This window comes from Passer montanus, unplaced genomic scaffold (assembly GCF_014805655.1).
Source record: "Passer montanus isolate IOZ18808 unplaced genomic scaffold, ASM1480565v1 scaffold33, whole genome shotgun sequence".
Taxonomy (NCBI): Eukaryota; Metazoa; Chordata; class Aves; order Passeriformes; family Passeridae; genus Passer; species Passer montanus.
In genome coordinates this window covers 6,583,840-6,591,104 of record NW_024368041.1, presented here as the reverse complement: position 1 = coordinate 6,591,104, position 7,265 = coordinate 6,583,840, and positions in this window count along the sequence as shown.

Below are 7,265 nucleotides of genomic sequence, written 5' to 3'. Positions count from 1 at the left end.
TGAAATACAGTAAAATTGCTAGCTCCAAGAGGGCTTAGCTGCCTGGGAGTTACCATGAAGTGTATATATGCCTTGGAATTTCCAGAATTATAAGTATATTATGTCAGTGTAGAGTGATGCAGGTCGTGAAAGGCGGCCCTTGTGTTCAGTAACAGGAGCTGGGACAATTGAGCAGCAAGAAAAGATAACATAAAACATTCATTAAAATGGTGGAAAAATTTACTGAAAAGCAGAGTGCAGCTGCTATACATGCCAGTTACTATTTCTGAATGGTCTCCTCCTGTGAAGCTGAGTTCTTATTAAATCACACTGTCCAACCATGCATTAGACATGTAAGACATTTGCCCAACTAGCTGAAAAACACAGCATATGCATCTCCCAGCAGAGCTTCTCTCTGTAACCACGTGTTTTCTGTGGTTTGTTAGCAGAACTTTTAAACAGGGATTGCATTTTCAGGGGAGAAGGAAATAAATTAGCATCTTTGGCTCACCAGGGGCTTCATTGCTATGAACATGGAGGATGCCTGGTGGCTTCTCAGATCCCACCACTGGGCATAAAACTTCTGTCTGTTCCCTGCAGCAGTGCAAGCTGTTGAAGACAGTGCTGCATCCTGGGTATGAGCTGTCTACAGCCTGACATCCCTCCAAATCTTTCCAGCACATCACTCAGGATGTATCTACATCAGGGCTTTAGTTTGGATCAAGAATACAGTTTTGAAGCAAGTCTCACATAACCCCACTTATGGTGTTTTGGTTCCCATCACAAATCTGTCTTGGAGACATGAGCCAGATTCCTGTCAGACAAAATTGGAGTGGGAAATATTCTTCAGGAGCTTACCTCATTGCACTGCACCAAAAAGAGTTTTGCAAGACCAGATTAGAGCTAGCTCAGAGTAGAATAACCCTGAAAAGTGAATAACATGGACATAGGACCTTCAGTACCTGTTGTTTCATTATGCAGATTCACTCCTACCAGTCCACAAAGGTTGCTGATACCCATGTAGACATATAAATATACCAGATAATTAAAATCCTCTTCATAAAGGGAAAAAAAAAAAGGAAAAAGAAAACCCCCAAAACATCATCAGGTAGTGGAACTATGGATGTAAAAGACACAGTTATCCTGAAAATTATTAAAATCAGAGAAGGATGTGCATTTTTCATGCCAGTGCTGTCTCAGCTGTAGAAGACACAGTTATCCTGAAAATTATTAAAATCAGAGAAGGATGTGCATTGTGCATTTTTCATGTCATTGCTGTCTCAGCTGTAAAAGAGTTCTCATGAGTAACACAAATAGCAGCAAAGACAGAAGAATTCAAAAATGGAAACCTTTTGTTCCAATAGGGCTAAGATTGTTTTTACTATTCTTCAGGAGCTGAAAAAGAGGACAAAGCCATAGAATAGGTTATAATGCTGAAAACCAGTGTGTTCCTAGGACAACAGTTTATTGTAGAGTGTATTGAGTCACACTACTGCAGCACAGACTATAGATGTCTGTATAGCACTATATAGGAACTGGTGAGCACAGGGCCTTGGGATTATTCCTTAGTCCTTAGTGATCTTGATTCATAAATGAATTTTACCCAACCTTTTTAATATGCTTAGCTCTGAGAAAATTATAAAGGGTCATTTTTGGTGAGTGGTTTTGGTCTATAGGTAAGAAATAATCAAACTACTGAAAATGTGTGTCCCACATGTATTTAAAAGAAACATGACTTTTTGCTGCTTTTGAGAAGTTTTCTTTCTGGACAAGATGGAAATTGGAAAAAGAAGAAGTTCAGAAATTAGAGAAAAATTATTTATCCATCAGAATCTAACAGTTGTTCTGCTGATTGCACCAAAGGTTGGATCAAGCGGTTTTGTTACTAGTTTTCAGAACATTTGATAGCCTCACAGTGGTATGACTAGATAGATATCCAACTCCTTTTTTATATCCACTTGCCACTCAGCTCACAGTCAGCTTACACTAGTGATGGAATATACAAGTCCTGTACCATGTCGGCCTTCTCAAGCAAGGAGTTTCATGCAAAGATTATTTAATTTCCTAAGTACGGTTTAAAATAACCCCAAAAAAAACAACCAAAAAAAAGTCCCCCCTCCCAAAAAAAAACCAAACAACCAAACAAAAACAAACCCAAACCCTAAAGCTTCTGAGCCAGACACTAGATGGTAATTAGATGGAAAAATGAATTAATGAAAATATTTGACACTTGCATGAATTTACCCTCTGGATTCAAAAAACATACACTTGTACTTATCAAAACTTCCACCAAAGTGCAGCCATTCCTGGTCCATGGATAATAACCCGGGTCCTTAGAGGACCATGGCACAGATGTCTGTGCTCTTTTTTTTTCAGTAATTGTAGGCAAAAAATGAAGCTTGAAGGGCCTTACCAAAGCTCCTGCTGACCTCACTGGCTGGAGATCACAGCCTTTCATGGGGCTGTTTCTCAACAACTGAAAGATAAGAGATTTGTTCAATTCCAGCTCCAGTGTTTATAGAAGTATGATTCATTCAAAATCCATCTCACAGGTCTCCAAGATAATTTTCTTTTTCCTGTATATTTGAACATATCTTTCCACATCTCTTGTGGACACCTGAAGAGACACTGATGCATCTGGTTCCCCTGTCATCTTGCAACAGCAAGAAAGTAGTTGTTTTTTCAGGCACCAGACAAATAAATTTCTATGATTCTTGAAAACAGGGGGTTGGGGGAGAGGGAAGAGGTGTTGCTGGTTTTTTGTTTGTTTTTTTTTTATTGTTTGGTTGGTTGGTTGGTTTTGGGCACAGCCATGACCATCCTACCAGACAAATAAATTTCTATGATTCTTGAAAACAGGGGGTTGGGGGAGAGGATAGAGGTGTTGCTGGTTTGTTTTTTTTTTTTATTGTTTGTTTGGTTGGTTTGTTTTGGGCACAGCCATGACCATCCCGGCTGAATCCTTCATTCCAACCTCAGTCATTGCAAGCAAAATCAGCTGTTCACTTACAGGGCAGAGAAGGGGACAGGGATGATTCCTATCAGGGCTCAGTGCAAAGGGGGCTGTAGCCAAGGGAGCCCCTGGCTTCTTGCTGTTGCAATGACACACTCAACTCAGGTCACAGTGATAGATGTAGGCTTAGCAAAGGACCCATTCTCATTATTAAATATTTTAGTGTGTTTTTCCCTTGGTAAGTTATAGTAATTGCTGATACCATTACAAATTAGTGAGTTCAAGATATTATAAATCAGATAACAACCATACTTCTCAGCCCTATTTGTTTTTCTCTTTAGACTAATTTCATAACAAGTGGTTCTATAATAGAACTGTCTCAATCAGTGCTGGAACATATAGAAAAATATAACTCAATTTCTTGAGAGAGTCAGGATCAAGACATTCTGGCAGGTGTCTGATCATTTTAAAGCCTTCCCATTTTAAAACTTATTCCCATATATGATCAACATCCTACTGTAGATGGAAGTCTTGGGGGCAAGAGACAGTTGCTTCTGTGTTGCTCTTAGGTATGAAAATGAGTAGAGGAATGTGAAAGGCTTAGAACACGCCATCCCAGAGCAATAAGTCTCAGCTTGCAAAGGACACTCTAGTTAGGCAATGACAAATTCCTTCCTCTCATTAGAGACCAGTTCCTCAGCATCAGGAGCCTTGCCTGGAATGTGTCTTTGAGCTTCAAGGTCAAGCTAATGATAAAAAAAAAAAAAAAAAAAAAAAATCCTGATGGCCTAAAGTGAAATCCTGTGAAGCACTTTGTCAGAGCCCACAGGCCCTGTGTGAAGGAAAGAGCAGCCCATGAAGCTGTGGGCTGTGTCTTACAGTGCCTGGCGAGGTCAGCTCCTGGGGCAAGCACAGAGACACAGATAAGAAACCACCACACCATTTCAAAATCTGTATCCAGGCAGAACAGTGCTGCTTTCCACAAAACAGGCCAAAAAGAAAGGAGAACCTTTTGTGGCCCTTTCCTGTGGTAAGGCTACATTGAGTGATGGCAAAAAGCAAGGAAGATAATTCAATTCCTGAGCTCTGTGGTACTGCAGATCTTTAAAGTCTCTAAAGGACAGTGGAATCAACATGACAAATGAAAAAAGAAAAATAGAGAAAGTATAAAAGAAACATTTTGATCTTCCCAGCCTCATCACCCATGAATTACAGGAACATAGAAACTAAAAAAAAATATTACTAAAAATGGCTTTCATTGATTTGACCATTCCTCTACATCGAGAGACAATGGGGAATTCAGAGTCACAAATTACAGCTATGACAAAAAGCAAGGGAAAAGACAGGATGAAGAGTTAGTACTGGTCTTGAACATCCTCCCTACAGAAAAACATCACAAATAATTAAGGATTTATAGGAAACATTGTTGAAGAGACTCTTGAAAACATTACTAGTTTTATCCTCAGGCCAAAGAATACAAATCAGCTGAATTTAGGAAAATTATCTTTACTTATTTGCATGTAAGTGCCTAATTAATTGCCTATTACAAAAATTATACACTTGCTTCTAAACACAAGAAGGTTTTGTTCTTTTGTCAATGGCTGAACATCAGACTAGATAATCTAAACATTTCAGGGAAAATCTAAGATCTGAAATTTCCATTCATCTTATGAGATGTCTTGGTCAAAAGAGAAAAATCCCAAATTTCCCAGCTTCCATATCATATCACTTTTTACTGAGTGAAAGGTTTTGCTGGTGGAAAAATGAAAAAAAAAAAAAGGAAAAAAAAGGAAAAGAACCACAATAAATGTATAGATAAGCAGAAAGTAGAAACTTAAACAGGTGTGTGTTCACTTATATAGTGTTACATTCTTAGAGTCAGCATGAGTCCCAGGCTGACTGCAATGCCCTTTAAAATGCATTGATCAGACTCGTGTAGGTAGGTGTAGACACTTTCTTCCAAAACACTTCCTCATAAAAATGTCTTGAAGAAGAGATGAGTTTCAAAAGTGTGTGTTTGTGTACCTGTGTCTGCACATGTGATTTCCAACTGGAGAAATGAAGGAGTGCTCTGCCACACTGGGGAATCTCTGTGTCCCAGATTATTGCAAATGGGGGGGAAAATGATAAAAATTAGCATGATGCCTGGTCCTATTTCTCAATTCCTCTTGGAGCCTGGAGGCACAAACTATTCAGCAGCTGGGCTGGGAAAGAAAATTCCCCCTCCATGAAACATTACAGCACAGTTGAGTGCATTTATGGCTGCACAAAACTTTTCATGGCATCAGCTATTTTCTTTTGGGAAAGACAAAATACTTGAAAGCACAGCTCTGTTCTGCTGCTGCAATTTTCTAAAGAAATTTTCTCTTTTGCCTGAAAGAATAGCCAGTCATGAATATGCATGTGTATGTAGGCTCTGGGCAAGCCAGGAGAGCAGAGTGCCTTTCCCAGAGACCCTGCCTGCAGGATGTCCCAGAGGAGCTGCCCACTTCCAGTGCCTCCCAGTTCAGACTCCCAGTGGGCACAGACTCATGGCCTGCCTGTTGGAGGTGATCTGAACAAAGCACCCTGCAGTAGTGCATTGCCCAAAATAATCAATTTTAACACTGTTATAAATTTATTCCTACCCTCTACCACAAAAATCACAGCAACAAAAGTAGATAAAAAGAAACAAAAAGTTTTAACATATGGAAAACAGGAGTGAGAGCTGTCTTGATTGGTTGCTCTGATTTCTTTATCACTTCTGAAATTATGTTGTCTGTGCAGGATGTGGTATAATAGAAACATATATTTTATATACTTACATATTTTCTAATATTTACTTGCTTTTCACCTTTCCTTATCCTGAGGTCAGAGTGATTCCAGAGCAGCAAGAAGGCAGTCCTCTGCCACACCTGTGCCGGGGCTACCAGCAGGGGGACCATGAATGCCACAGGCCCTTGCATGTTCCACAGAGAATCAAATAATATCCAAGCACATTAATACAGAGAGTGTGCATCAGGGAAAAGCAGGAATCATGGGGGTCAGAAGGGGAGTAAGCACCTTTCCAAGATGATGTTAACTCTAAGGGTTCTCCAATGTGCAACAAGATCTTAGGAATGTGTCTGAAAACTGAGTTTGTCGTGCTCTTCCTCATCCTAATTCGACCTGGGTTGGAAGTCATTAGATTACAGGGTTTGTCTTACTATCATGTCACCCTAGCTCAAACCCATTGATTATGAAGCCACATAATCCCGTCCTGAAGCAGTGAGATGTATATAAGATTAGGATAGTGAATTGGTGAGATTTTTCATAACTTTTTTGTTTTGGTTTGGGTTTTTTTGTTTGATTTTGTTTGTTTGGTTAGTTGGTTGGTTTGGTTTGTTTGGAGTTGGGTGGTTTTTTTGTTCTTTTGGGGTTTTTTGGGGAGGGGGTTGGTTGTTTTTTTGTTTGTGTCTGATTTTTATTACACAACTCGAGAAATTAATTTAAAGATCCGATAAAATTACAAGTACTGAGCATTTGCATAAAATAGGTTCCTCATATGCCTCACCATATTGTTTCAAATTTTAGAAGCTGGTTTTGAACATACATTTTTAAAACAGTTCCTTTAACTGTCCTCCACTTTCTATGCACCAAATCTCAGCCTTTATCATCACTTGCATAGAAGTAAACTCCAAAGAGCTTTTTCTGAAACTCCTAGCCCTAAAGCAAGCCAAGCCATGGATGTCAGATGGCCAAAGAAAATTTATCTTCATCTGCATGTGACCAAGAGATACATCTTCCCTAACCTGTGGGATTTACAAGAGGTGGAATGGAACAATACATGACTGAACAGTCCTTGGTTTTTTTGTATTCAGCACAATTTTTCCCTCAAAGTGGAGTCCACACAATTGGAAAAAGTGCAGCCATCATCTTCCCAGGAACAAGTAAACCTGAGATACCTGGATAAGAATTTCTCTTATTTGCTTCAGAAGGAATGCTACAAGGTACTGATTGATCTCATCCTCCTGTCTGAAATCAACTGCCATGTCCATTAGCACATCTGTGTGGGTAGAGAAAAGCACTGGAAAAGGCAGAAGGTTAAAAACACAGCAAAACAGAGAACTTGGCCTGCCTGACAAGCTGGACAAGTGACTGCTTGCAGAGCTTTCCCTCCTTTTGAGAGGAAAAAAAAGTGTTATCTAGAAATGAACTCTGTGAGCACAAGGACAATGCAGCCAGGTTATCTTTCTGTCTTGAAACAGTGTTAGGATTAAAGCAGGATTAATGTGGAGGTTTTGGGTTTTTCTGTGGTTGTTTTTTTGTTGTTGTTGTTGTTGTTTGTGGGTTGTGGTTTTTTTTTTTTTGGTGG